Genomic DNA, 23,379 nt, shown 5'->3' with positions numbered 1-23,379 from the left:
TGGCTGCCGGAACAGCTGTTTTTTTTTTTTTTTTTTTTTTTTTATAAGAGTATGTCCCTTGATAGATTGACAATGCTCCAGAGGAAATCGGACATTCAACAATATATGGATAGGATAAATTATATTTCATGGGTGTTTTTTAAGTCATTTTATAATATGTATTATAACTTTTTTAATTCAATTTTTAATTTTTATATTAATTACAGTTTATTTACTTTGTATCACAGCTGTAGGCCCCTCCCTCACTCCCTCCTAATCCCTTCCTCCCTCCCTCATCTCCTTCCTGCCTCTCTCTAAGTCCACTGATAGGGGAGGTCCTCCTCCACTTCCATCTGACCCTAGCTTATCAGGTCTCATCAGGACTGGCTGCAATATCCTCCTCTGTGGCCTAGCAAGGCTGCTTCTCCCTCATGGTGGTGGGGGGAGTCGAAGAGCCTGCCATTGAGTTCATGTCAGAGACAGTCCCTGTTCCGCTTACTAGGGTACCCACTTGGATACTGAGCTGCTATGGGCTATGTCTGAGCAGAAGTTCTAGGTTATATCCATGTATGATTCTTGGTTGGAGAATCAGTCTCAGAAAAGAACCCTGTGCCCAGATATATTTGATTCTTGTGGAGCTCCTGTCCTCTCTAAGTCATACTAACTCCCCCTTCTTTCATATGATTCCCTGCACTCTGCCCAAGGTTTGGTTATGAGTCTCAGCATCTGCTTTGATATACTGCTAGGTAGAGTCTTTCAGAGGCCCTCATGGGTGTTTTTAAAAGAGAATCCAAAGTTGGGTGGGTAGACAACGGGTGGATCTGGGAGGAGCTGTGGGAAGAGGCTGAATGTGGTTAAAATAGTATATAATTCTCGAAATTATGTGTGTACACATTCATAAACATGTTTGCATACACACATATTTTTAAGTGATAAGTAAATTTTTCAGTATTTTATACACACAACACAAACATCTCTATATACATGTACATATATCTACAATAGTCTCCAACTCAGTAATGCACTATGGATATTCTAACTTGTTAGTGAATGAAATATTTAAATTAAATATTTAGCTTATTATAATCATATAATCATAATTATAAAATTGTAATCCAGAGGCTGGGAAATGGCTCAGTGGGTAAAATACTTGCTGTGTAAATATGATGATCTGAGGTTGGATCCCCAGAACCCAGGTAAAAAGTAAGCCCAGTACAATGGTATGTTGGCACATTCCTGCAAATCCAGTGCTGGATGGCGAAGACAGGCTCATGTCAGAAGTTTGTTGGCCAGTAGAGATGAAATGGCTCACTACTGCTTCAAATGGGAAACCCTGCCTCAAAACATAAGGTGGTGAAGACATCTAGAAGGCAACACTTACTCCCATATGCATTACTGCAAGTGAACACACACACACACACACACACAATACAGTTATATATAAATGCTGTAGGTATGGCCCTGGCAAGTGCAAAATGTGTTCTTGTGTCTTTAATTGAAAACCTTTAAATAACACTGGTCTAGGTTGGTCTCTGATCTTCATGAAGGATGGTGTTAACTTTTCCCATATGGTTAAACATGATTCTTTCTTTTTCAGAGACTAAACTTTCTTAACATGCCAGCTTATTCTTAATGTTGCTCATGTTATTCTGTCTTGCTTGAATGACCTGCCATATTACCTCACATCTATCCTGATTTTAATAGTCCTCTGATGCTCATTTTTATCCAAAGGTTACTTTCTCCTGGGAACCTTTACATCCCATTTCCTAAGATTAAATCTTTTTTTTTTTTTTAAAGAATCCCTGTTCGAGATATTTTCTGGTTTCCAGACATATGTGACTTATCTTATAGGAACTACTTATAAGAATTTTATTTATGTTTTCTAGGCATATCCAATACAAAATGGCTTCTTTTAAGTAACACAATTTAGTTCTGAAAAACATAGAACATCTGAAAAAAAGTACCACATTCAACAAGATATATAATCCTAGATTTTCTTGATAAATAGAGCCTTCGGCGAGCATTTGTTTTTCTGATTGACTCTGCAAGAAAAGTACACTGTTGTCTTTTTTTTTTAAACAGCAATACACATTCCAAAAGATTCTATGATCTGTCTGTGAAAATATTACCCTTCCTCTGAATTAAGGAAGTCCTCTCATCTTTTCACATTGTTTTCTGCATGAATATTGTCTTAGTTAGGGTTTGTATTTCTGTGAAGAGACATCGTGACCATGGCAACTGTTATAAAGGAAAACATTTAATGGAGGCTGGCTCACAGTTTCAGACGTTCAGTCTGTTATCATCATGGCAGGAAGCATGGCAGCAGGCAGGCAGACATGGTGTTGAAGGAGGACCTGAGAGTTTGCATTTTTATCTGCAGGCAGTAGGAGACTAAACCACACTAGGCCTCGCCTGAGCATCTGAGGCCTCAGAGTCCACCGCTACAGTGACACACCTCCTTCAACAAGGCCACACCTCCTAATAGTGCCACTCCTATGATCCAAGCATTCAAACACATCAGTCTATGGGGCCATTCCTATTCCAACCACCACGAATATGTACATATATACATTCAGAGAGACAATTACACACACACACACACACACACACACACACATGGGGGGAGGTAGAGGGAAAGAAAGAGAGAGAGAGAGAGTAACTGAGAATGAGTTTGAGTGTCAGAGTCAGAAAGATTTGGGATCGAGACCTTGCTTAACCACATTTGAGCTGTAACTCTAGATAAGTTAGTGTATTTTTTAAGCCTTAGCTTTTTTCTGATCATATTAAATGAACATAAAAGTAATGCTTTTTAAACAATATTATTGTGGAGATTAAATAAGATGACACATTTGACTCTCAATATAAGTTCAAGTTATTACTCTTATAAACAATATTAAAATAATCTTCAGATTGTTCTAATATAACATTTTGTGGAGAAATCTTTAACTCACATACATTTTCTACTAGTCACTTTTGCTTCTGTTTCTTGTTTCTGTGACAAAGTACTTGAAAAAAAACACGGATGAAAGGGCTTATTTGGGCTCACAGTGTAAAAAGGGGTATAGTTCTTCATGGTGAGAAGCTCATGGCAGTGGGAACATAAAACAGCTGATCATATTGCATTTAAGACAGGAAAGAGAAGGAGATGAATCTGACTTCAACTCCCTCTCTTCTTTTTTCCTTTTTATTAACTCTTGGAGTCTGCCCCTAAGATAGTGCTATTTATATTCTACTTGAGCCTTCTTTCCTAAGTTAACCTCTCTGGAAACATCCACCTAGCCAGAGGTATGGCTCCTAGGTTATTCTAAATCCAGCCAAGTTCACAGTGAAAATTAAAGTCACATTTCACACCTTTATATTAAATTGTATACCATATCTTTGTGTGTTTTGTGCTGTTTATTTTAACCCATATCATTTGTTTCTAATGTAAATTATTTAAAATCTTTCATATCTCCTCTAATTTTCTTTCAACACCTCTGGTTCGTCTCCAGATTTTCCATGCCTTCTTTTGTTGTTAGGTGTTTAGTTAACCACTATAACCAAGGAAGGAAGAACTTGACCAACAGCTAGTGTTTAGATACTTGCAGTCCTACAATGTTGCTGATAACACATTCTCTTCACAAGGAAACTATCCTGCAGTGGTTCGCATCTCACTGGACCTGCCCTCCAGTCCCCTGGGCCAGGGCCTTCCTGGGCCTGTGTCTTTGGCCCACACCTCTGCCATGATTAGCACAGCAGCTTGACCAAGAGCTGTAACGCTTTGGTATTACCATAGGTTTAGGAACGTCCGAGCTTCCATTGCCACCAGCAACCTCATGCTAAAAGACCTAAACTGTAACATTGTGGAAAACAGTTTCCACACCCCGGCTTAGCGCTCTCGGGCCTCAAGCTAAAGTGCTCTAGCTGCCCCTGAGAGAAACAGAACCCTTGTTCTCCAGAAGCTGAGTTCCAGGACCCCAACCCCTGCCAAACAGAGAACACAGTTGATCCCCCCCCTTTTTTTTTTTTTTTTTAAATCTTACACGTTCCTCATGTTCTTTCCAAAGTATTGGAGAGGTATAGGAAATGCATAGTATTACCAAAATTCACCATTGTGTACATAGCAAATATTAACTCAGCCAGAAAACATACTGGTCTTATTTCTTTGCATGTAATTGCTTAGATCCTAATTTGTAGTTGATATGAACTATAGTAGAACTTGGGGGGGAGGATTAATCAACTGAGAGAGAGAGAGGATATTAATTATCCCTTTCAAATCAGTTTTATTTTCAGGAATAACTATGTGAGATGATGAATGCTGTGCTGCTGGCATGGGTTCTGGGGTTCCAAAGTCACTTGATGGGGATATTCACTAAGCTTGTCATTCTCATTACAATTCATATTCAAAGCTCTGCTTGCCATTTGGGGGGAAACTATTAAAATTCAATTTCTTATTCTCAGTTATAGGAAATATATTTATTGTTTTTCCTTGGATTTTAGAGCACATCACCAACTTTATACCCACTGGATTACAGGGAAGGTCATGCAGAGCAATGATTATTGTAAAATATTGATATGTCATGATACAGTACACATGTCACAAAATGTCTTTATGCTTTTCTTTGCATTTAATTATCACAATGACCTGATGAGCTGTATAGTATTGTCTATATTTTACAGTTAAAAACCAGGGACTAGAGATGCCTAAGTGACTTGTTCAAGATCACAGTTCTAATTCACTTAATATAAGTCTCCTGACACTAACAACAAAGTTGTTCTCACTTAGCATTTCTATATGCTTCAGGTATGACACATGCTGACATATCTTAAATCTGTGTATTTCTTAATAGGTTGTAAATTTTTCAGCAGCGGACGGTAGATCTACTTGACTTCCTACAACAGATGTTTAACAGTTAAGAGATGTAACCACTCATTGTATTACTTTGTCCAGTAATCAAATGATACAAGAAACATCTCGCAAATGATTGTCATCTAAGAACAAAGATAAAATAAATAGAAGCCACAAAGAAAAATTCAGAAGCACTTCTCTAAGTACACATTAAAAAAAAAACTGTAAATCATTAAAAGAAATAGGAGAAAAAGCCAGTGGAATTCTTGATCATAGTTCTGAAGAATACGAGAGAAGTACTTCAAGACATTCCAAATAATTTCTTTGATTTAATTTTTAGTTGTATTTATGATTTTCTTGAGACAAATCCATATTAAGTTTCATTCACTTAAAAATACAACTTTTGAGCTGAGGAAATGATTCTCTATTTAAAGTGCTTACTATGCTAGCATGAAAAAATGAGTAGGAATCCCTAGCACATTTGTAAAAACACAGCAACATACAACTGTAAGCCCAGTTCTGGAGACAGAGGATCCTGGTGTCTGGCTGGCCAACATATCTAGGGGTGTGTGTGTGTGTGTGTGTGTGTGTGTGTGTGTGTGTTAAGGTTAAGGGGTTGGGGAGAAAGAGAAAGAGAGAGGAAGTGAGGAGCCTGTCTCAAAAATAAGGAAGACAGTAATTGAAGAAGAGACATAATATTGACCTCTGACCTTCAAACATGCACCAATACATGGGTGAGTACATCTTTATACATACCTGCACAAACTTGCATACACCAAGCACACAAAATGTAAGAAATAATATATACAATTATTGTATTTTATGTGAGTAAAGTTTTATTTATACAATAAGCAATTTTAGAACAGCTCTACTTTTTCCAAAACAAATCACACTCCAGACCTCCTAATGGACTCACTAATACATACCCCACAATTCCTAAATCACTGCTGGACTTAGGTAACCACTATCTACCTGTTTTATCTATCTGATTTATGGGCATTTCATGTGAATGGAATCCAGTAAGATGTAATATTTTGTGAGTGTCTTTATTCACTTAGATCCTATACTCAATTTTCATTTGGGTTCTTAGGATGTAAATGTATATCATTCTTTTTAAGTTGGATGATATACCATTGAATTGATATTCCACTTTTAATTGATCAGCCACAGACTGACATTGAGGCTATTTTTACTTTTCAGTTTTTATGAGTAATTCTTCTATGACCATTATGTTTAAGTTTTTATATATGTACATGTCTTTATTTTTCTTGTATGTATATCTAAGACTAACATTTTCAGATACTATAACTAATTTTAAGCATTTGAGGAAAATTATCTTTCTATTCATCTGTTCATCTATTAATCCATATTATTTTTATAACTTTTCCACAAAAATTGTAAAAATGATTACACTTGAGCCTTTAATATTTTAACATACATATTATCCACTAAAAGAATATTTTTGTGGGCTAGTGTGGTGACTCAGCAGTTAAAGGTACTTGCCCCAATCCTGAGGATGTGAATTTGATCCCCCAAACCCACACAGTAGAGAGAACTGATTCCCACAAATTGTCCTTTAATCTCCATTTACATGCTATGGTTTACACACGTGCACACACACAAATATTATTTGCATATAGAGTTTAAAATCCTTCATATAAACTTTACATACATGAAATGTACAAATGACAAATAGGCATTCACCGCTTCAATTGCATACAGGTATGTAATTTGCTTTTAGGATTTTAAGTTAGAAATTTAGAACCCCCTATTTTGCAGAGAAAAACTGATGCCCACAGAGGGATAATAACTTGTTTAAAATTAAGCAGAGAACAAAACATCCAATTTGACTCACATCATCCAAAGCTTAGGTAATGTGATTGCTATGATTCAATAGTCAATACCCAGACCTAACTGAAAAGTCACCCATGATCTACATACAGTATATAGACCTAAGCAAAGTGAGATTTTATATACCAAGCAATAAAGTATACCTTTATTGTTTAAGAATAGCCTTAAGAAGCACGGAGCATCTAGCCAAGGCCATCAGCTATTATCACTTCTTTATTCAACCAAGCTCAAGTTTTTTCACATATTTTTTTTTTTTGCTTTGCAAAATAATATTGTTTTGTTTCCATTAATACTTTGTACAGTAGTAATGGGAAGAGGGACTGCCTCTAACATAATCTGATTGGTCTGCTCTTTGATCACTTCCCCCTGTGGGGGGAGCAGCCTTACCAGGCCACATAGGATGATGGCAGTGCAGCCACTCCTGATGTGATCTGATAAACTAAGATCAGAAGGAAGGAGAAGAGGACCTCCCTATCAGTGGACTTGGGGAGGGGCATGCGCGAAGAAGGGGGAGGGAGAGTGGGATCGGGAGGGGAGGAGGGAGGGGCTTATGGGGAGATACAAAGTGAATAAAGTGTAATTAATAATAATAATAATAAAAATAAAAGATCAGATGATACATAGATTACACTACAACTATTTTTAGAGATTAAGGTAAACAAATCTATTACAAATGAAATAAAATATTCAGTTTGAAAATAAATACTTTGTACAGATTTTTCTATTTTCTAATTCTTCATCCTTATCATTTGTTTTTCAAAGGGCAGCATTTGTGGTTGAGGGTTCAGATTGTAAGACAGCCATAATACTGAAAGAAATAATAAAATAATGGCTATAAGAGTTGTGGTTACACTAGCAGCTTACAGAATGTTCAGGCAAAATCTTCTGGGAATTAAAAACATTAGCAACTACTGAATACCTGATGTTGATTAGGCTAGGTAATAAGGCTAAGATAGGTTGCTACGAATTTGAGCATATGTTCCTGCGCCAGAAATTGTGCGGCATGCTTTACACTGATTAGCTCCTTAATCCTCCTAAGTCCCCAATGCTGTTATCATGAATATTTAACCACCGAGGAGACTGAGGCCTAAAAATGGTAAAGTATCTTTCTCAAGATCAATCATTAGTGATATAGCTAGAATTCAATTCTAGGCCTGTCAGATCTCACAGGCCGTGTTACAACTCTCTCTGCTGTTCTGTCTCCAAGATACACATCTTTTTATGTATCAGGCTGTCAAAAAAGATTATGTTAGTGTATCTCAGAAGACAGAATTTGGATCACAAACAGCCATTAAAGGGAAGTTGATTTAGACTCAGCATGGGGAGTTTTTTATGACAGAACTGTCAAGAAGTGGGCAAGGCAACACTATGAAGCAGCAAGCTTCAGACAAAAGAAATAATCATGTATTTGCATGTAGTCAAAGATCAGACTTTCTTAGAACTTTCCCAAACTGCCATCACTTGGAGGAACTTTATGAGGAGGAACTAAGTTACAATAAATTATGCTCTTTTCAACTGTCTGTCTTTGACAATTTATACAATTAAATGCCACACTGTAAACCAGATCTAAATAGTTTTGATAAGCTCTGAAAGTGCTCCTGTGCTCCTCCTCTCCAGCCGACAGCAAATTATCCCATCCTCAAGAAATCTAGTGCAAAAAATGGAATGAAATTGTTAATGGTTTTCCTATAAACTAGTAGTTTTTCCCCAGAGTTCCATGTAAAAGAAACATAGTAACTGGGCTGATTCTCAGCACGGTGACCCTGAGTCATTCATGCTGTTGCACGTATCCCGCACTCATTGTATTTTACTACTGAGTATACTGTATACTTCAACCTACTGATAGTTGGATGATTTCCAACTTTTAGCTTCTATGAATAAAATTACTGTAGGTATTTGTGGATGCATTTTATATTAACCTTGCTTTCAATAAAGACTTAAGAATATAATTCATGTTAAATGAAAGACATTACCACACTGTTTCCAAAGTGGTTGTACTATTTTACTTTCTTACCTGCAATATAACGAAAGAGTTCTAGTTATTCCAAATATTCACCAGTGTTCAGCATTGTCAGTCTTACGTTTCATGCGTTTTGATAGACAGGTAGTAGTAGTCTTTTATACATGGTCTTATAACAGCTTTTGTGGATGTAACTGACATGCAGTAAACTTCCCTTTAGATATTCAATTTATTGAACTTTAAGCTAAGTAACCTATAAATCCACTAACTTCATCAAGATAGTGACTATATTGATTTAGCCTCCCTGAAAGTTTTCTCATATCCTTTTGTGACTCTTCCTTCAATCCCTCTCATCATCTGCTCTGTCATGATAAATTAGCTTCCTTTTTCTAGATCTATACATAAAAAATAATTATGGTATATACTCTGTTTCTAGCTTCTTTGTCTTACGCTCATTTTGATACTCTTCTGTGTTGCATATTTTATTCCTAAATTATATTCCATTCAGTAGCTGCGACACAAATGGTTTATTCCATTTGGGTTGTTTGCAGCTTTTGACTATCATAAATAAACTTTTTTCACCTCGGAGAAAAGCTCCAAGGAAGAACTGTAGGGGTTTATCAGGATTAAGTTAGCCTCTGGCATGCCTGTGAGGTCTTCACTAGAGGAGGAATATAGGAAGATCCACCTCAACATTGGGCAGCACCATTCTATTGTCTGGGGCTTTAGACTAAATAAAAAATGGTGAAAGTGAGGGGAGCACTAACCCTCATCACTCTCTGCTGTCTAACTCTGGATTCAATGTTGTCAGCTGCCCTAAGCTCCTGACAGGACTTCCCAACTACAATGGACTTGACCCTTGCTATTTGAGCCTGAAGAAACCCCTTCTCTCCTAAATTGAGTTTTGTCAGCGCAACAAGACTAGTAGCTAATACACAGATCTTTACTTAGACACACACTTTTGTTTATTTGAGGCAAGAACCAAGGAGTAGAGTACCTGATCACATGGTAAATGTACAATTTTTAAAATGTGTTTTATTAATTCTTAATAAATGAATATTAAGAAATATTAACAAATTCGATATGATAATATTTTGATCATATTTATCTTTCTTACTCAACTCCTTTCAGGTCCTACCCCACCTCTCTATCCAGAGATTCTCTCTCCACCTCCATGCAGCCCAGTTTGTATAGGCCTACTACTCCTGGGATAAGGCCTGCCCTGAAGTGCAGCCCACATACCAGGTATAACACTATTAAAGAAAAACAAAACAAGCAAACAAAAAAACCAGGTGTTCCTCTCACAGAAGCAATCACATGTCAATAACTCATCAGATTTTTAATAGGTTTATTTGCTATCCATATAACTGTATTACTAAAGTATTTGTTCAAATCTTTTACTGATATTGAAATTTACCTATTCCAGTGATAGCTTTTTAGAGAATTTGTATCTTAATAATATTTAATCTTTCAGTTAATAATCATGGCATAATCTTTAGTTTTTAAAAATAATTCCCTGTAATTTTTAAAATATTTTTGGTTTTCATGTAAATATGTTTATTTTATAAGAAATTGATCAACCATTTTCACATTGGCCATATCACTTTACATTCCCACCAGTGGTTCAGAAGAAGCCCTGTTAGAGGGCTCACTCCTCAAGAAAACTGACTCTCTCTCTCTCTGTAGCCATTGATTGCCTGTAGGTCTTCATCAAGAAGTGGACCTAGCTTAATTTCTCACATTCCCACTGAACTGTTGACTACTATGTAGGGCCTAGCTAGCTATCCATATTGTTCAGATTTCACAGATGCGGCAGCTCTCTCATTGTTAAATGACAGTACCTAACATCAGGCATCTTGATCCTCTGGCTCCCTGAAACTCTTTCTGCTCCCTCTTCCATAAATTTTCTGTATCACGGGTCTACAGATTGTATTGTAGGGGTGTGTTAGCTGGGACACACATGGTCGGTTATTCTCTCCATTTTTGACCAGTTGTAGATCTCTGTAGTAGTCTCCTATTGAAAGAAGCTTTTTGGCTGAAGGTTGAGAGCTACACTAATCTGTGGATGTAAAAATAAGCGTTTAGAATATAGTTAGATATTATGTTGGTTTAGGAAAATGCCAGTAGCGTAGTCTCCCAGGGGCTATGATATCTCTTGCAGTAGGTAGTTAGCTAGGTTTAGTATAGTACCAGTTATGAAACCCCTGCTATTGAGCGAAACTTAATTCCAAGACAGCTTTTGATTATGACTTTTGTCAGATTTATCCCAAGTACATTTTTTATTTTCCTGGAATAGTAATTTTTTTTTCTTCTGAACCTAGATTATTTACCTTAACATGATGATATCCAATACCCCCATTTTTCTTTAAAATTACATAATTTCTGTAGTTTTATGATTGAATAAAATTCTTCTGTGTTTTGTTTTTATGGAGGTAACAAATAACATGTATCTCATTGTCTTTTTCTTTGATAATTTCATACATGTCTACAAGGTATTCAAATATTTTCCTCGTCCCGTCCTGCTACTTTCTATCAGATCCACTCTACATCCCATTCCCGACTTCTGTCCTCTTATTAATAACCCAGAGTCCAATAAGTTCTGTCCATATGCACATTCTTATTGTTTCCTTTGTTTTCCTAATGAGATTTGTTCTTCCTCACAAATTTGTGATCATGATTGTCTTGGTTCCACTTATTATTGTTGTTTTCTCATTCAGTACATTCTTACGGTAATCTCCCCTCCTTCCATTCTTCCCAGTTCCCTATTATTTCCCCTTTCCCCAGATCCAGTGCTCCTCCCTTTCCCTTTAGAAAAGAACGGGTTTTACAGCATGACAAGATACAATAAGACTAGGTACAACCTCATATCAAGGCTAGACAAGGCAACCCAGCAGGAAAGAAAGAGCAGGTGAGTCAGAGACATCCCTACTCCCACTATCAGGAGTTCCACAATAAAAACCTAAACAACCATAGTGCAGACCCTTGCAGGCTCTTATCCCTTCAGTCTCTGTGAGCCCCTATGAGCCCTGCTTAGTTGATTCTGAGGGCTGTGTCTGCCAAGTGTCTTCTACACATCTGGCTTCTACAGTCCTTTCTCCCTGTCTTCTCTGGGGTTCCCTAAGCTCCACCTAATGTTTTGCTGAGAGGTCTCTGAATTTGCTCTTATCAGCTGCTGGAGAAATCCTCTCTGATGGGCCAGGTACTGATCTATGAGTATAGCAGAACATTATTAGGAAACACTGAAATTTTTTTCCAACCATGTTTGGTTCTACCCTAGTGTCTGGGCCATTCAGCTTCTGGTTCCTGGTCATCCAGGCAGTATTAGGTATGGGTTTCCTCTCCTGGTGTGGGCCTCAAGTTGGACCAGTCATTGGCTGGCCACTCCCACAAGCTCTGAGCCACCATTGCCCCAGCACACCTTGCAAGCAGGAGAGATTGTAGGTGGAGGTTTTGTGGCTGCCTTGGTGTCCCACTCTCACCACTGGAAGCCTTTCCCCATTACAGAAGCTGGCCAATTCAGGCTCTCTATTCTCCTGTGAGGATTCCTCACTAGGGTCACTCTCATAGGTTCCAGGAAGTTTCCACTGCACTAGGTTTTCACATTGTGTTGTTTCTCCTCTACCCTGGGGGCTGTCTTCCAGCAGTCCATGAAGTTAGGAGGGGCACAAGACAAGAGAGAAGAGCTCTGTACAGGGATCTCACACCCTGTGAACTAGTGATGATTAATTCAACTTTAATTCCAGAGAACAAAGGTTGTGTACCCCTTGGGTAGTGGGTTGGGGACTTGAAGAACAGGTGTACACAATTGGTTGGAACTAGGCACTTCAAGGATGCTTGATTTGCATTATACAGCATGCTCCTATCATCTGAATGGAAACACAGCACCTAATTCTCATATAGGCTTGGGAGGGGAGAGGTAGCAGGGGGCTCTGTCAGAGGCCATATAGCAAATGTGGTTAGGGGTGTCTGTGTCTAAAGACACTCTCCAGATGAAGTCAGGCAGAGAGGAAGGTATCCCGCTGGAGAAAAGTTCTGCCTTTACTGCTGAGCTCAGAATGGCTATCCGGACTATGATAGGTATGTGGATTTATATCTGGGTTCTTGATTCAGTTCCATTGATGATCAATGTGTCTGGTTTTATGCCAATATAATGCAAGTTTTTGTTTTTGTTTACTCTTCTATTATCAAATGGTAACAAGACTGGGCATACATATATATGTACATGTATATACATATGCCAAGGGCCTCAATCAGACCCATGCAGACTCCTTGATTGCCCATTCAATCTCTGAGTCCCTATGAGCCCAGGTTAGTTGGTTCTGTGGGTTTTCCTGTGGTGTTCTTGACCCCTCTGGCTCCTACAATCCTTCCTCCTCTTATCCAGCAGGTTTCTTGGAGCTCTACCTAATGTTTGCCTGTGGTTCTCTGCATCTGTTTCTATTAGTTGATGGATAAAGCTTCTCTTGTGACAATAATGCTAGACACTTTTCATTGACTTTTTTTTTTTCCTGGTTGTGCTTGGTTTTGTCCTAGGCCTCTGAGCTATCAAGCCTCTGGTTTTGGCTACTATGAATAAAGCTTCGATGAACACAATTGAGCAAGTGTCCTTGTGGTAAGATGGAGCATCTTTTGTATATGCCCAAGAGTGGTATAGTTGAGTCTTGAGGTAGATCAATTCCCAATTTTCTGAGATACCACTGTATTGAATTTCAAAGTGTCTGCATAAGTTTGCACTCCTACCTGCAGAGGAGGAGTATTCCCTTAGCTCCACAGCCTTGCTAGCCTGGAATCACTTGTATTTTGATCTTAGCCATTCTGACATGTGTAGGAATATCTGAGTAGTTTTGATTTGCATTTCCCTGATGGTTAAGGATGTTGAACACTTTTTAAAGTGTCTCTTAGCTATTTGGGATTCCATTGTGAATTCTCTGTTTAGATCTATTCCCCATTTTCAAAATTGGATTATCTGGCTTGTTGGTGTCTACTGTCTTGAGTTTTCTTTACATAGTTTGGAAATTAGTCCTGTATTAGATGTTGAATTGTTGAAAATCTTTTCCCATTGTTTAAGCTGCCATTTATTTCACTGACGGTGTCCTTTGGCTTACAAAAGCATTTCAGTTTCATGAGGTCTCATTTATTAATAGTCAATCATAGTTCCTGCACTATCAGTGTTCTGTTTAAGAAGTTTTGTCTTGTGCTAATGTGTTCAAGGCTAATCCCCATTTCTCTGTTAGGTTTAGGTCTTTGATCCACTTGGATTTGAGCTTTGTGCAGGGTGATATACATAGATCTCTTTGCATTCTTCTACATGATGACATCCAGTTAGACAAGCTCCATTTGTTAAAGATGCTTTCTTTTTTTTCTCTTGTATAATTATGGATTTACAAAAAGTCAGGGGTCCTTATGTGTGTGTATTTACATCTGGGTCTTCAATTTGGTTCCATTGGTCAACCTGTCTGTTTTTATGCAAGTACCCTACAGTTTTTATTACTATTGCTCTATAGTACAGCTTGAAATCAGGGGTGGTGATATCTCTTGAAGTTCTTTTATTGTACAGGATTGTTTTAGCTATTCTGAGTTTTTGTTTTTCCATATGAAGTTGAATGTTGTTTTTTTTTCAATCCACTTGGACTTTAGTTTTGTGCAGGGTGATAAATATGAATCTATTTGCATTTTTCTACATGTAGCCATCCAGTGGAATTGTTGGTTGTACTTTTGTTTCTGATTTTCATTAAAGAGCTTCTGTCATGCTAGTTTAGTTATCATTAATTCCTTTAATTTCTGCATTCCTTGAAATTTCTGTTTCTGTTGTATTTTGGAAGACTCTTTGGTGAATGAATAATATAAGTTGATAGCCATTTACATTGAGTAATTAAAACGTTTTGCTTCATGCTCTGGTGGCTCTTGAGGTTCCTTGACTTCGTCACTTCATAGCCCTTATTGTCTTTGTCCTTTCTGCTTTCTTTTGTTTCTGGTTGGACACTCTAGCTCTTCAGTTGATCTCTCACTGTGACTGCTACTGATGCTTCTGTTACCTTCATTACTGGTAGTGTACCCGCACAGGTGCTACAACTTTCGCTCCTCTCTTCATTTCATTTTACCAGCTTAGCTCACTCTATTAATGATGAAAATGAAAAGTAGGCAAGAAAAGACCACTAAAGAAAATCATTTTATGTTTATCATATCTTATAGGTCTATACAAGTGAGTATATACCATGTGTGTGTATCTATACACCTAAAGAAGATAAACAAGAAAAAGGACCCAGGGTAAGATGATCAATCCTCACTTAGAGAGAAAAATGGGATGTGCATTGGACGTAGGAGGAAACAAATAACAGGGCAGGAGCCTACTGCAGAAGGCCTCTGAAAGACTCCACCTAGCACTGTATCAAAGCAGATACTAAGACTCATAACCAAACCTTCGGCAGAGTGCAGGGAGTCATATGAAAGAAGGGGGAGTTAGCATGACGTGGAGAGGATAGAAGCTCCACAAGGATCAAATATATCTGGGCACAGGGGTCTTTTCTGAGACTGAGTACCAAGGACCTCACCAAGGACCATGTGTGGATATAACCTAAAACCTCTGCTCGGATGAAGCCCGTGGTAGCTCAGTAACCAATTGGTTTTCCCTAGTAAGGGGAACAGGGACTATTTCTGACAGGAACTCAATGGCAGGCTCTTTGACCTCCCCACCCCCCAAGGGAGGAGCAGTCACAGAGGAGGACTTTGCATCCAGTCCTGAAGACACCTGATAAAACAGGGTCAGATGAAAGGGGAGAAGGTCCTCCCCAATCAGTGGACTTGGAAAGGGGCAGGGAGGAGATGAGGGAGGGATGATGGGATTGGGAGGGAATGAGGGAATGGGATACAGCTGGGATACAGAGTTAATAAAATGTAACTAATAATAAAAAAAAGAAAATCATTTGATTGGTCATAATGTCACATCTCAATGAGATCAACATATGAGTGTGATCCATATAAATAGCTTGATTGGATGCCCAGAAAGAGGAGTGACAAGACTTTTACACCAATCTCAGCATCCTTTTGTGCAAATGAAAAATTATTTTTCACTACTCATAGGCATTCTGGTAGGTTTACAGGGGAAATGCTGTTCCTCTGGCCTTGGTGAAAATGGTTGCAGAGTCAGTTATCTAGATTTCACAGAAGCTTATATATGCAAAATTTGTGCATAAGTTGTTTCAAATAGCTGAGATTATAATATAACTTTCTCACATCATTCATGAGGTGTCCAAAATAGCCAGGCTGCCATAAGTATAATATGACAAGTTTCTTTAATGGTGGCTCTCACCTCAAGGCAGCCAGAACATCCAAGAAGTTTCTAAATGTGGTAAATTAGAAAGTCATAGTACCCTGGTCCGCAACTCCTTGACTTACAAAAAAGGCTGGTCATTAACAGTATTTAATGCTGATTTAATGATGTTCAACTTCTTCCTCAGTGCCCCAGAGAGAAGCAAGTCCCTAAAGTTTATCTCAGGAAGTAAAGAGAATTCTTCAGACCCAGCCTGTTCTGCAGATCCAATAATACCTATATTCAAGGATAGTCAGTATAAGTTGTATCTACGTGGTCTTCATTTTTTTTTTCCTACTACATATCCACATGCCAGTCAGGCACTGAGGAACTTCCTCATCTTCACTCTTCTGAGTTTTGGCAAGTTTCTGTCTACTATAGTTTAGCATGTTCCCATAGTCACTCTCCAACTCACAGAGATATGATCAGTGTTCACTGCTTTTAACCAATCACATGCCACTTGTACATGAGTTTTATGGTCTAAATTTTGCCCCTCATCATTCATGCATCATTTCCTTTGAGTGTTGTTTAGACTGAGGCTAGAACTTCTCAGTCTGTCACATTCATATTACCTGTTCTCTTATATCGTACCACACTTTGATTTTGTGTGAATGTTCCTAGATAACTTCCTTACTTTTCTTCCCTTTCTTGACTTCATTTTTGCTTTCTTTTTATATGTCTGCATGCTTGTGTGTATGTATGTGTGTGTAGGTACATATGCATATGTGCACTTATATGCAGGCCAGAGGTCAAATGCCATTCTTTAGGTAAGACAGACCGTTTTGTGGGTATTGTTTGTTTGTTTTTGAGTCAGGGTGTCTCAGTGATCAGGAATTGTCTGAGTAGGCTAGGCTGGGTATCCAAGGAGGCTCAGGAATCTGCCTATCTCTGCTTCTTCGGCACTGGTATTAAATCACATGTCACCACACTTGATTACTGAGCTCAGGTTATCACCCTTGCAGTGAAAGCACTTGATTGACTAAACTGCCTTACCATCCCCTACTTCTGCTTTCTTAATCCGCTTGATTTTTCATTGAGTTTTACATTTAAGCGGTTCCATTTTTTTTCTACTAGAAGTTCTTTTTTTTCCTCCACAAAGTCGTCCCTAATTTTCAATGTATAAAATCTATTGCGTTTCTTCTTTTATACATAAAAATGTAAATATTGAGCCTCAGTAGGTACAAGAAGATTGAAATAATCTCCTTGTATCCTATCTTACCACCATGGTCTAAAGATGGACCTCAACAACAACAGAAATAGCAGAAAGCCTACACATACATGGAAACTCAACAACTTGCTACTCAATGACAGGTAGGCCAGGGAAGAAATAACGAAAGAAATTAAGGCTTCCTAGAACTCAATGAAAATGAAGACACAACATACCGAAAGTTGTGGGACACAATGAAAGCAGTGCTAAGAGGAAAGTTCATAGCACTAAGTGCCTTCAGGAAGAAATTTGGAATATGGCAACTTAATAGCTCACCTGAAAGCCCTAGAAAAAAAAGAAGCAGATACACCCAAGAGGAGTAGATGGCTGGAAATAATCAAGCTCAGGGCTGAAATCAATAACTTAGAAACAAATAAAACAATTCAAAATATCAATGAAACCAAGAGCTGGTTCTTTGAGAAAATCAACAAAATAGACAAGCCCTTAGCCAAACTAAAAGGCAGAGAGAAACTATCCAAATCAGCAAAATCAGAAATGAAAAGGGGGACATAACAGCAGACAGTGAAGAAATCCAAACAATCATTAGGTCTTACTATAAAAGCCTATATGCCACAAAATTTGAAAATCTAAAGGAAATGGACGATTTTTCTTGAGAGATTCCATCTACCAAAATTAAGTCAAGATCAGGTAGAAAGATTGAATAGTCCCATATCCCCCAAGGAAATAGAAGCAGTCATCAAAAGTCTCCCATCCAAAAATTCCCAGGGCAGAGTTCTACCAGACCTTCAGAGATGAGCTAACTCCAATTCTCTTCAAACTATTCCACAAAACAGAAACAGAAGGAACATTACCAAACTCATTCTATGAAGCCACAGTCACCTTGATACCTAAACCACACAAAGACCCAACTAAAAAAGAGAACTTCAGACCTATCTCTTTTATGAACATTCATGCAAAAATACTAAAAAAAAAAAATACTTGCAAACCGAATCCAAGAACATCCAAGAACGATATCCTCCACCATGACCAAGTAGGCTTCATCCCAGGCATGCAAAGGTGGTTCAATATACAGAAATCCATCAATGTAACCCACCATATAAACAAAATGAAGGAGAAAATCCACATGATCATCTCCTTAGATGCTGAAAAGCATTTGACAAAATCCAACACCCATTTGTGTTTAAAGTCATGACGAGATCAGGGATACAAGGCACATACCTAAACATAGTAAAGGCAATATACAACAAGTCTATAGCCAACATCAAACTCAATGGAGAGAAACTTAAATCAATCCCACTGAAATCAGGAACAAGGCAAGGTTGCGCACTGTCTCCATATCTCTTCGACATAGTACTTGAAGTCCTAGCTAGAGAAATAAGACAACTAAAGGAGATCAAGGGGATACAAATCAGAAAGGAAGAAGTCAAAGTATCACTATTCGCAGATGATATAGTAGTCTACATGAGAGACTCCAAAAATTCAACCAGAGAACTCCGTCAGCTGATAAACACATTCAGCAAAGTGGCTGGATACAAAATCAACTCAAAAAAAAAAATCAGTAGCCCTCCTGTATACCAAAGACAAAAGGGCTGAGAAAGAAATTAGAGAAACAACAACCTTCACGATAGCCACTAATAACATAAAGTACCTTGGTGTGACTCTAACCAAGCAAGTGAAAGACCTGTTTGAAAATAACTTAAAGTCTCTGAAGAAAGAAATTGAAGAAGATATCTGAACGGAAAGATCTCCCGTGCTCATGGATCAGTAGGATTAACGTAGTGAAAATGGTCATCCTGCCAAAAGCAATCTACAGATTCAATGCAATTCCCATCAAAATCCCAACACAATTCTTTACAGACCTTGAAAGAAAAATTCTCAACTTCACATGGAGAAACAAAAAACCCAGAATTTCCAAAACGATCCTGTATAACAACAGATTGGAGGTATCTCCATCCCTGATCTCGAGCTGTATTACAGAGCAATAGTAATAAAAACTGCATGGTATTGACATAGAAACCGATTGGTATATCAATAGAACCGAATAGAAGACCCAGAAATAAACCCACACACCTATGGATACTTGATTTTTGACAAAGAAGCCAAAACCATTCAATGGAAAAAAGACAGCATTTTCAACAAATGGTGTTGGTCCAACTCAATGTCTACATGCAGAAAAGTGAAAATAGATCCATATTTATCACCCTGCACAAAACTAAATTCCAAGTGGATCAAAGACCTCAATATAAAACCAGATACACTAAATCGGTTACAAGAAAAAGTGGAGAAGACCTTGGAACTCATTGGCACAGGAGACAATTTTCTGAACAAAACACCAACAGCATCAATCGATAAATGGGACCTCATGAAACTGAAAAGCTTATGTTAAGCAAAAGACATTGTCATCAGAACAAAACGACTGCCTACAAATGGGGAAAGGATCTTCACCAACCGTATATCTGACTAGGGTTGATATCCAGAATATATAAAGAACTAAAGAAATTAAAAAGCAATAAATAAAGCAATCCAATTTAAAAAATGGGGTATGGAGCTAAAAAGAATTCTCTGGAGAGGAATATAGAATGGGAGAGAAACACCTAAAGAGTTGCTCAATGTCCTTAGTCATCAGAAAGATGCAAATCAAAACGAACCTGAGATTTCACCTTACACCCATCAGAATGGCAAAGGTTAAAAACTCAAGTGACAACACATCCTAAGAAGTTCTCACATTCTGAGAAGTATTGGCATTACTCAATATAGTAATGCCAGAGCCTAAGATTTCTTGCTAGTGGTGAATATATTCAAGGTTCCTAGCTTTAGTGCTTCATTTCTGTGCTGCATTTTTAAATTTCTTTGCCTCCTTTGTTTCTCTTTTTTCTTGCCATCTCAGTGATGCCTTTTTATAAGGTATTGTATTCAGAATTTAATATTTGTAACATGTCAAATAGTGTTTGTTGCATATAATTTGTTTTTTTTTCTAAGAACAGTGCAGATATTTTAATATATGTTCTCTTAGCTGATGACTTTCTTATTGTAATTTGCCTATATAAAACCAGATGCTTATGTGGAATGTGAAACCTTTTATCTTGAAGAGAAATAGATTATTTGACTAGCTTTTTTGAGTGTATACTGATTACTTAATCACTTTTGACTTCATTCTAAAACTGGAAATGATAACATTGTGTGCAAGAATTAACTGGTGCTTATAACACCCTTAGACAGTGAATGGCACTTGGTAAGTATACATTAGCTTCTAGCCTGTTCTAACATAGAGGACAACTTTACAGAGCCTTAACATTGAAGATAAAACAATCTTAATGGCTTACTTTCAACAATGTAAGTCTGTCACAGAAGTTAGTCTCAATTGTTGGCTACAAGGATAATTAAAATCACTTCGAGAAATGAAAGAGTTTTATAAAGCAATTAATTTTAGCTTTCAGAAGGCAGCTGATTTATTAGTTTTTAGTTTTAGGAAGTGGGAACTGGAACTCAGAAGAAAGAACACTGAAACAATTTTATTTGTTCTTCAAGGTATCTTTAAATGGTCATAGAGTTATTAGAAATGCCAAAGTTCATAGATGATGAAATCTGGAGTATAAGGTTTATGTTTGTTGATTATTTTCATTGCTTTCTATAACTATCACAATAAATACCTAAAAAAAAAAAAAGAACATTTGCCAAATTAAGTAGAAGATAGACTTGATGACAGAATACATTGAATTTGCTTCATTCAAATGTATGCCCAAACTCATTGTGGTGACTTGAATAGTTATGGCGCCCATAGACTCATGTGTTTGAATGCTTGGCCCATAGGGAGTAGCACTGTTAGGAGATGTGACCTTCTTGGAGGAGGTGCTTCATTGTGTTGGTGAGCTTTGAGGTCTTATATATGCTCAAGCTATGCTCAGTGTGGCACCCAATCTGCTGCTGCTGCCTTCAGATCAAGATTCAGAAACCATGGCTTCTCTAGCACCATGTTTGCCTAGACTAACTGAGTAAATCTCTGAAACCGTAAGCCAGCCCCAGTTAAATGTTTTTTTCTTTATAAGAGATACCTTGGTCATGGTGTCTCTTCACAGCAATAAAACCTGAACTAAGACATTCATTTTAGATACATGTGGTGAAGGCCTGGGGAACTTGGTTATATGGCATCTTGAACTCTGACAAAGATTTGGATACTACAACCGAGTTATAGTACCCCCAGGGCCTCTTACTTTTGCAGGCATTCTATTTCCTTAAGGTTTTTTTTCTCCTAAATTAGCTTAATTTTATATACTTTTGCTCATTTTTTATATGTACTCATTCCCTAGTTTTCCCCTAATAGATATGTAAAAAGGTGTTGTGAGTATAAATAATCTGCTTACACTCTCAATTTAATATAACTGTTAAATTGTTAAAAATTAAAAACTGCTAATGTAATTCTATTACATTTCATGAATCATACAGAAAAGAAAACTCTAATCTCAGCTGAACCTATTGAATAGGGCTTAGATTATTTAGTTTTTTTGCAACCTTTTGTGCTATGAATCATATGAATCATTCTGAAGCTTTGATGACTTACTAGTAAATGGTATTAAATGGTTGTTACTACTCATTTGGATATGGTTGGTATATATATATATATATATATATATATATATATATATATATTGAAGATGACACTGAAAATAGAAATATTTTTAATGTACTTTGGAACTTATATCATAGATGTAAGGAAATGACTGGAAATCTTTTCAGAGTTATAAAAGATATTGTTCATCTTTTATAAAGATTGTTCTGATATTTATACATTTTAAAGTGTCTCAAAGTAGATTGACAGTAAAATTAAGAAAATGATATATAAATGTACAAATGTACATTTATAAATGTACAAATGTACATTTATGGTACTCATATTACATCAATGAAGTTACTAATTTTTCTTTATTAAGTTGACATGTTGATTCAGTGATTGAACAGAATGCACAGAGAAATTTGAATTATCTTATCACTAAAAAAGCCATATCAAAAGCATCCCTTTTAGTCACCTTATGCACACAGCACAACTATCTGTGGTTACAGCTAGCTACTCGGCTTGGTGACCCTTTTCTAACCCACGGGATCCAGAAATGCCGCTTATTAGTATTATCCTTTATCTGGATTCTTTTTTATACTCAGCTAATTTTTAAAACATATTATATAGCCAGGCCTTGTGGTGCATGCCTGTAATCTCAGCACTCAGGAAGGCAGAGGCTGGCAGATGTCTGTGAGTTCAAGACAAGCCTAGTCTACAAAGCAATCCAGGATAGCCATGGTTACACAGAGAAGTTCAAAGAACAAAACAAAAAAGTGTATATTGGAAAGTTACTTAAAAAGGAAAGAAGTAAGAGTGTCATGTAGGGGACTAGAGAGATGGCTCAGAGGTTAAAAGCACTGGCTGCTCTTCCACAGGTCCTGAGTTCAATTCCCAGCAACCACATGATGGCTCACAACCATCTATAAAGTTGCCCTCTTCTGGCATGAAGGCACACGTGCAAGCAGAATGCTGTATAAATAGTAAATAAATCTTTAAAAAAAAAAAGGAAAGATGTAATAATTAAATTTATCTGGTCATAAACTAATCTTGATTTTTCATGTTCTTTCTTTGCATTCATATTTTCATGTGGTTAAATATCATAGTGTAAAATTTGGGTTATGTTTTTTTTCCTTTTATTGCTTATATCATAATGCATCCATCTTTTGCACTAATTCTTGCAGTGGCTTCTTAATTCTCTATCAGGATTTTTACCCTTTTTAGCTTTTAAGCATTTGACTTGGGGCACTTTCCTCTTCAATCAGTAAGACTTTTTAACCAAGCCCTCTTGTCTTTTCTTTACAATTATAGCTTAAGAACTAGTTTCTGAGAGTGAAATGTTAGGTAGAAACATTTAAAAAAAAGACAGAGTATACAGTTTTTGGTACTAAACAGGTATCAAAGTATGTGTGAGTAGTACAGGCCTTAATTTGAATATAATTTAAACTTCAACAGCTGTTTCAGACAGCTGTGTTAGCCCTTTTACTGCTAAGCTAAACAACTTAAACGAATGTTTGAACCTGATCCTGAAAACGAGGGTGTACACTTTGGAAACACTGAATGAATCTCATATCCTGATGTATTCTATCAAATTTCCCTTTGATAGAGTTATATTAATCTATAGAGTTGAACCCTGGACTGTTAGTACTAGCTGTGAGTGAAAATATAAAATATCACAACATTTAGAAAGGACTAAGCATTGCTTTCATCTTCCCACTCCTTTCTCTAATGTATC

At 37.2% G+C, this 23,379-nt stretch overlaps 1 protein-coding gene across 3 annotated transcripts in view; it reads left to right on the top strand.

The window, feature by feature from the left end:
- Positions 1–23,379, top strand: part of Hpse2 (heparanase 2 (inactive)) — a 618,971-nt gene that overhangs the window by 267,731 nt on the left and 327,861 nt on the right. The window lies entirely within an intron of this gene.

This window comes from Psammomys obesus, unplaced genomic scaffold (genome assembly GCF_907164565.1).
Source record: "Psammomys obesus unplaced genomic scaffold, mPsaObe1.curated_primary_1811, whole genome shotgun sequence".
Lineage (NCBI taxonomy): Eukaryota > Metazoa > Chordata > Mammalia > Rodentia > Muridae > Psammomys > Psammomys obesus.
The sequence above is the reverse complement of the archived record's forward strand: the minus strand, read 5'-3'. Positions and strand labels throughout refer to the sequence as shown.